This window comes from Lygodium microphyllum, chromosome 29 (genome assembly GCF_053477565.2).
Source record: "Lygodium microphyllum isolate KBCC chromosome 29, Lygodium_microphyllum_v1.1.10, whole genome shotgun sequence".
In the NCBI taxonomy this organism is placed as follows: domain Eukaryota; kingdom Viridiplantae; phylum Streptophyta; class Polypodiopsida; order Schizaeales; family Lygodiaceae; genus Lygodium; species Lygodium microphyllum.
Window position 1 is genome coordinate 47,893,411 of NC_141163.1, and position 8,818 is coordinate 47,902,228.

Here is an 8,818-nt window from a genome sequence, read left to right on the forward strand (position 1 = left end):
GATTGGATGGCCTTTTAAGGAGATGTGTCTCTGAACACAAAATGTATAATTTGCTCAAAGAAGCACATGGTGGGATAGCTAGGGGCACTTCACTGGGGGGGACACTACTGCACACAAGGTGCTCTAGTTCCAATTGTGGTGGCCAATGCTATTTTTGATGTAGCCAAGTTTGTAAAACATTGTGATGAGTGCCAATGGACTAAAGCTCCTACTCATAAGGAAAAAATGAAGCTGACCCCAGTAATCGCATGCCAACCATTCAAGAAGTGGGGAATCGATTTCATTGGCCCAATCAGTCCTATAGCTCAATTCTCCATAGCCAAATACATCATTGTTCCCAAATACTATCTCACCAAGTGGAAAAAATCTTGAGCAACTCACAAAAATGGCACAAGGACTACATCCAAGTTTCTTTGGGAGCAAATAATCTCACGGTTTGGTTACCCCATAGAGTTGGTTAGTGACCTATGTATACATTTCATCAACGAAGTGATCACTCACTTGTTATCCATCTTATTAATCCACATAAAGTCCTCTCCATACTACCCTAAGACAAGAGTCAAGTTGAGTCCACAAACAAGACCTTGGTGGGTATTGTAACAAACATCGTCTCTGCCTCATACATCAACTAGGACAACAAACTTATGGCAACCTTATGGGCATAAAGAACAGCCTACAAAGCCATAGGATAGATCCCATTTAGGTTGACCTATGAAACCGAAGCTATTTTTCTAGTGGAATGCTTTGTTCTCGGCTTAAGAATAGCATCCCAAGAGAGGTGGGAGGTCCAAGAAGCATGGAAAAATTGTTTAATGGAGATAGAATGCCTATTTGAGACCCATCTCATTACAACCCATGCTCTAATTTGAAAAAAGGCACACCGCAATAGTTGATTTGACAAATATGTCAAGCAATGAGACTTTGGGCAAGGAGATTTAGACTTGCGATACTCTATCAAAAGGACGCAAGCTAAAAATGAAGTTTAGGGGGTTGGGACCTTTCAAGGTTTGCAAAGTCGGTAGAATAGCAAGGAATGTGAAACTAGAAAACCGAGAAGAATAGGGTATAAGTTTCTTCAGCAAAAGTCACATTAGAAAGTACTACCCTCGTCACATCCACTTCATGAACCTTTGATGATAGAACCACCTTTGAATGTGAGGGTTGCGACCATCACAGAACTCGAGGATGCACATGAGGAAGCAATGGCACCATCCTACCTATAGATCACTGTAACTTTCCAAAAGGTATACACCCTTGATGTACTAATTGACAAGGGAGCAGACGCCAATAACTTAACCCATGAACATTGGGCAACCAATGTGAAACTGAGCTCCTTTGGGAGGAAACCCTACCCACTGTTGGGAAAATGCAAGCTGATAGTTTCTATCAAGACTGAGAGTCTACCCGCCGTCATTTCCTACAAGCTACCCAACAAGCAAGGTGCTGGTGTCATGAGATAATATTGGAATGGGCATTCAAAAAACAAGTTCATTGTAATTTGGACTACAACCTGAAATGCATCTACCTTGCCATCAGGCAAGTTAGAATCATAACAGCTTTCAGCAAGGGCACCATGATTGTCCCAAAACCTATAGTGACACTAGTAGCTAAACTTAGTGTCTACCCTAAGGAGGGAAGAAGTACATCCCAATGTTCTCCCATGGTGTTGTGTTGCTGCACACACGCCATGTAAAAAAATCTAGAGTGTGACTTTCATATTGATTTAGAAAGCCAATGCCATTTTAGACATTAGTATTAGTGTACATGGTTCAAAAATATTTTTGGACAAGTTTTAGCAAATTTTTGATATTTTAGATATTATCTCTTGTAAAAATCCATAAAAATGTAGACAAATTCTAGATTATGATAACATGTAAAAGAATACATGTAGCTCTCAGCTAATTTGAGAGGATTTTAAGTAAAAAGAGATGTTGGCGAAATTGCGTGACACCCGATCGCTGTTTTCAGGCAGTGAACATCACTCCAAAGTGGGAGATGAAGAAGGAGTGATCTGGTTGAGTTCTGGCTAGGTGTCCTAATAGTTTACCCCCCTTTTGGAGCCAATGGAAGCATCAGATGGGCGATCTAAGCAGCATAGAGGAAAGCATTATTTTATACACGTTTTTTTTACAAGAGTTTTATCTTATCATAATGTAGGAATAAACTGACAGGCTTCATCTTTGTTAGTATTCTTATAAATTTTCTATTTCTTTCTATGACTATTCTTTTATGTCTTCTATTTCTTCGAACCCCTTCTCTTCCATCTACTCCTCTCCCTGAATCTCCCTTCACCATGCTCTCTTACCTCTATGGTGGACTTTTGACACCAAACGCTCCAACACCATGTGTTAGGGGAAGTTTATGTTATCATTAGAGGTGAATTTTGAAAGATATTTAGGGCTGATATCTTTAACCATATTTAGAGAATTAGCTACAACAGTGTCATTTTAATTCATTTCTTACTCTAGAGAAGACATATTGTCAAAATATGCAAGTGTTATGCACCCCTATGGAGGGCAATGTTTATAGATAATTCACAGATGCTTTGAGTTGAATTAAGAGGAGTTTTTTCTCTTATTTCTTGGCTGTGGTAACTTATCGTTATCAAATTTGAAGCTCTCTTGAAGCAAGTCTCCTTGCCCTACAAGCCTTGTAATTGACTCATAAGCTTTTGTTCCTAACAGTCTACATTGAATGTAATCATACAAAGTTGATTCATGCTAGGGCATCATGTATAAATGATGGGATATAGAGTTGTTTATTATATATGACATCATATTGTACTTGACTTTATAATTTCTGAATACTCTTACAGTCAAGAAAACAAGCTTGATTTGAGTTAGAACTTATGAGATAATACTCTTGTGATCTTTGCTAAGAACATGCAGTTGGAAGCTCTATTAACATCTTGAAGAACTTAGCTTGAAACCTTCAACCCTTCTCTTATCTCTACCATCTCCAGAGTCTAAGCTCTTGAGCCCCCATACATTCTTCTTTCTCAAACCCCTGTGATTGACTGTGAGATACCTCTTGAACCTTTAAAAATTCAAGGTAATCTACTTATCTCTTGAAGGCACATCTCTATCTATCTTGTCCAATTTTCTTGCCAAACCCCTGTGGTGACCTTCAACCCTACACGCTGCGACATTGGTAAACCCGACGTGAAGGTCGGTGTAAGAGAACTCCAAGATGGGGGATTTTTCAGGAGATACTCTACAATAGTTGGTACACATACTGCAGCAAAATCAGCAACAACAAATCCAAATGTTACAACAATAACAACAACAAAGGCAAGACGAAGAGAAGATTGATTTCGCAGCTATCAAGGCCCTAGAGGAAGTTGGGCGGGAATTAAAACAATTTAATGGTCAAAATGTCTCTGATTTCATTAGCTTGTATGTTGAGAAAATGCTCTTCTTTGGTGTATCGCAACATGCATGGAGTCCCTATTTTGCTAGACTAGCCAAGCATGGTCTTCAAGAAAGAATCCCTGATCTTTTTCAGTGAGATGTGGATTGGGATGCATTCAAAAAAGTGTTAGAATATCAAGCTCGCATTACTCTTCAGTCAATTTATCTTTATGTGTGTGACTGACATTATCTGGATATAGCTATACATGTGTGTGGCATTCAATAAGTTGGTGTAGTCAGTGACTTAATCACAATTGGTATTGGTTTGTCATACCTATGTGTGTAAGTCTCTTTCAGTTAGTATGATGGAAGAATAATAAAAGAAGAATAAGAATGTGCTGAGGCTCATCTTTCGCTCCACTCTGTCTCTCTCCCTCTCTTCCAACATGGTATCAGAGCTTGAATGCTTGAAGCCCGAAGGCTTGGTAGTGGCCATTTGACATTAAGACATCGGATCTAAAGAAAACGTCATCAAAGGAGACTGTGCCTGCAGCTCGTTTTTTTGTAGAAGATATATCTTTCTTAAAAAATAGTTTTTAGAGAAATGGCCCACTTAACCTAACCGTCTTGATGTGGTCTACAACTTTGCAGAAGAAAGTTTTTTCAAATTTCTCACAAATTTTGAGATATTCAACACAGACTTGTGCAGACAGGCTGTTTACTACAGTAAACAACAGGTGATTCCAGGGCAATAGTGGCTTTCATCCTAACAATGTATATGCCGTTGTTATCATGCATTTGAGCATGATATTGGAGTGCTAAATGCTCAAATTTGGAGCTTATTTGCAGGCTAGAAATAGTAAACTGGTTACTGTCCTAAATTTGGAAACAATATACCTATAGGGTTGAAGTATCTGTGATGCTTATTTGCTACTAACAAATGCTTGGATCATATCACTTGAGTGGTAGATGATTTTTGGGATATTGTAAGTGCTGAAAGTTCAAAGTTTGGACTGATTTATTGCTGGTTATACCACGGTATTGACTGGTTATTGTCTGCAGGAAGGATACCTAACATCTTCACGTAACATACATGCAATATATTCTGACCGATTGGACATGTATCAACTTCAACATAGGGTGGCAACTGAATGAGATGTTTTGGGGTTGTTTTGAGGTCTGAATACTCTTGTTTTAACAGAGAAAATACTGTTTGTTCTTGTAGTGGGTTGACTATATTTGGTACTGCTACTTGCATACAGTACAAACATTGATACTTGTATGGATATAGTTTGTTGCTGGGATGTTTTTCCACTATCATAGAATGTTTTGAACTGATTTGAGGTTGGTTTATGCTCAGTTGACTGTGTTTTTTCATTGTTGAAATATAGTTTACAGCAAGCAGGTTGTCAGGAAAACTGTCTTGAATAGTAGGAAATTGGTCCTGAACTGTAGGATAAGGAGTCGGATACTTACAGGTTGTATACATCACTAAATACCTAAGCTGCAACTATGGCAAATGCTCAAGGCACTGACAATATCACTCAAATTGTGGGATAAAAGCTGGACAATAAAATTTTTTCTTTATGAAAGTTCCGTATGAAGAATTTTTTGGTTGGTAGAGGTTATTGGGACTTATGTACAGGTGATGACGCTGAACCTAAAATGCATGAAAGGAATCCTACAAATGATTAGAAAAGGGCTCATAAGCTATGGATTGAGAGAGCATGCAAGGTGTTACATTGGTTTTCCTTATGTATATCAAATGTTATGGTTATACATATTACTGGATGCAGTTCCCAAAGGATGCATGGGATATACTCATGAAGAATTATGAAAATGTAACACATGCAAGAAAGATTCAGCTAAAGCAATAGTTCAATAACATGTCTAGGAATGGTAGAAGCATTCAAGCCTACACTATAGAGATCAAGAACATAGCGGATCGGCTTGCCACCATTGGATCTTCAGTGTCTAAGGATGATATGATTGCAATGACATTGAATGGACTTGGCAAAGAGTATAAAGCATGTGATATGTCTATTTCTGTGAGAGCTGAATCCCCTGATTGGGATGAGTTGATTGCTTTGCTGCTGCATGAGGAAGTTAAGCTTGGGCTGAATATAGGTTCTAGTACGTCTCAAAGAAGAGACACTATTCTTTACTCTAGCTAGTATGGCAGAGGCAGCAGAGACCTGGCTCTTTTTGAGGTCGAGGAGACACTTGAAACACTTATGGACACCATTAGCATAATTCCTAGCATGGCACAAATACACAGGGCCAACGTGGATCTAGCGGTTTTAGAGGTAGGGGAAGATCACCCCATGGTAGAGGTGGTGAATTTGGTTCATGGAAAAATGATCAGTCAAACAAAGACAAGGACTGTCATTATTGCGGCAAATATGGACACATTGCAAAGGATTGTTACAAGAAGCAAGAAGATATGAAGGCAAAGAGCAAACATCATGGGCACTATGCATCTTCTAGCAGTACTCATGATGAGCAGGATGACAGATTGTTTGCCATGTAGCATGTATCTAAGAATACATCTATGTAGAACACAGATGATAGATGGTACATTGATTCAGGGGCTTCAAATCATATGACACCCCATGGAGAATGGTTTGATGAGATGGTTACAGGTTCACATGGTTATGTGTGTACTGGTGATGACACCCAACATGACATTCGTCACACAAGAATTTTTCCTTTGTTGATGCCTAATGGCAAGAAAAATAGCCTGCATGATTTACTACATGTACCTACAATAACCAAGAATCTTTTGTCAGTTGGATAGATGGCAGAATAGAATTTGCAAGTGAGATTTAATAGAGATAGATGCTTTGTTGAAAAATATGGTAATGGCTGCAAATTTATTGCTAGAGGTTGAAGAGATGGCAAATTTTTTACTCTTGAGATGTCAATTCCAGAATTGAAAGAAGCAATGTTTGCACACATGATGATGGTGCTATATGGGATCATGGCTGGTATGGGACTTAACTCTATCCTACAATTCCTCATGATGGCACAAGAGTCCTTATCACAGCTTCTTTCATACATAGAGTTAGTGTAGTCACCATATAGCACCGTGCATAGTTGATAAAGTCATCATCGCTACTCCTCACCTTGTCATAGCCATCATGGTTGTAACCTTGGTAGAGGTGACCATGTTGCATTGCCATCTTATAAGCACTTAGCCTAGTGCTTTTCCCTCTCCTTGACCTCACAAATGGGAGTGCCTTCACATGATTGTTTTCTCTATTAACTAGCCAATCCATCACATCACCCTTGTACCACTACTTTCATCTATCTTAATGTGTACTAGGGAAAGAGATACTAGATCTACAAAGCCATGGATTTATAAAGTTTGGTATGCTTGAGTTGGTTCTAGGATTTGCCACATAACTAGCACACCAGTCGAGCCCTCCTTCCTTCCCTCACCAAATTGTTGCCCACAGATTGCATTGTTGTCTCTTTAGTTAGTTTGGACTAAGGTATCTTGTTGACTAGATCCTCATCTACTAATCACATCCTTGTCTCCACTTAGTCTAGCTAGGTGGCCTAGATTCAGGGGTCATCCCTCCAACTTAGAGATAGAGTCCATCTATGAATGTTGACTACCTCTCTCTTGACTCTAAGACTATCATAGCTTGCAAGCTCGTATCCCTAAGACCCCTCCCAACATGTCATATGTTATCATTGAGCAATCAAGTCAACTGGTTACGAAGGACAAATGAAAAAATCTCATTATGAGGTTGCATGAGTTCATAGTATAGGTATATTTCCATATCATTGTTGAAAAGCAAAGAAAACATGATCCAACCTACAAATATTATATCATACGGGATTATATCATTTAAGTTTTCTATCTATTTTGCTTAACTTTCAATACTATGTGTCTATGTTTTTATAGCATGGCTTCATTGGTGAGACCAAGTTGAAAAAGGAGTATGTGGGGCACCACGAGGTCATGTGGCTTATTGCCTATTTACTTGGGGAGGAGATTATGTGTTGACATGCTTATAAATTATGATTCATTCTAGAGTTCTTATGATCTATATTTGTTTTTGGTTGTAGCATTGGGTTGATGAGGGATTGTGCAAGGATGAAATATTTGATTGAGGATTGCTTTTACTATTAGGAGTTATAGCTTATGGAGACTTTTTTGTGTCTTTTTGTATTTATGACATTTGGACATATACTTTCATTTGGTACCATATAATGAGAACATCATTCTATTTTCTTCTTACTTTTACATATTTTTAGTATCTTTTTGGTGCTATGCATTTAAATGCTATGTCATTGTTATTCATGTGTTAACCCTCAAACGAACGAAGGTGGAAAATCCGGAAAAGCTCAAGCAAAAGACAAAGACAAAGGCCAAGGAAAAGAGAAATGGAAGACAAAGCCGCACAAGGAAAAGCGCAAGTCAAAACTTTTGTAAAAGAGCGCAAGTGCATCATGGTTTAATTCAGGGAGTGCTAGGCTCTCACTCGTGCAATTTGTAAATGTAGATGGGCGGTGGAAAGGAATCTAGGAAGATAGAAGGACAATGGGAAAAAGGGCCTAGGCTACGGCCGGCCATGTAAAAAAGAGGAAAAGGGGATGACCGCCCAAAAGGAATTTAGGGTTTTGTATATAAAGTTGAAAAGTGAATGAGAAGCTCATTCTTGTGTGTGGCCAAAAGTAGCTCTCCTCTTCTTCTTCTTCTTCTTGTTCTTGCTTGCTTGAGCTTGTGCTTGAGAGAGGGAGTGTGAGAGTATGAGGGAGTGAGTGTGTGAGGGTGAGGGACCGAGGAGGAGAAACTCTCCATCTTCTCCTCTCTTCTTCTCTTCTCTTCTCTTCCCTTGTCTTCCTCGTGGCAATGGAGCTTGGAGCATGGAGCTTGAGGATGGAGCTTGCTTGAAGCTTGCACTTGGATCGTGGAGCTACCGGAGTGCGCGGGAGAGGAGGTAACTTGAACGGCATGGAGGTAAGCTCACTACACCCATAGATATGGATGGCGCATCGGCTATGGGAGAGGTAGCCATTAGTGCTTGGCTTGGAACACTTGAACAATAAGCGGTCCGTGGGTCTTGGCGGTTGAGTGAAAGCTCCTACATTTTGGTTCCGTTGCCGGGACCTTGAAGTAGGGTTTTCTCTGAATCGGTGCTTGAGATAGGTAGGAAGTGAGGGGGTTGAAGATGGTATTCGATCTCCTTGGCAAGTAGGTTTTTTGCTTTCTTGAGATTTATGTTGTGGAATGAAGTAGTGTAGGTGATTGCTTTGTGATTTATATGCATTTAGGATAAGAAAAAACAAAGAAAAAGAAGCAAATAGTAGGGTTTTCTATTGTTGTATAACAGGCTAAAATAGGGAAATAGGGGCATAGATCCTTGGAATGCCGTTTGATTCGAGCACCACAGTGATTCCAGGCATGTCTGGCATTCCCTTGTGGTGTCTTGCACCTATCTGGAAGGCGCTAGACA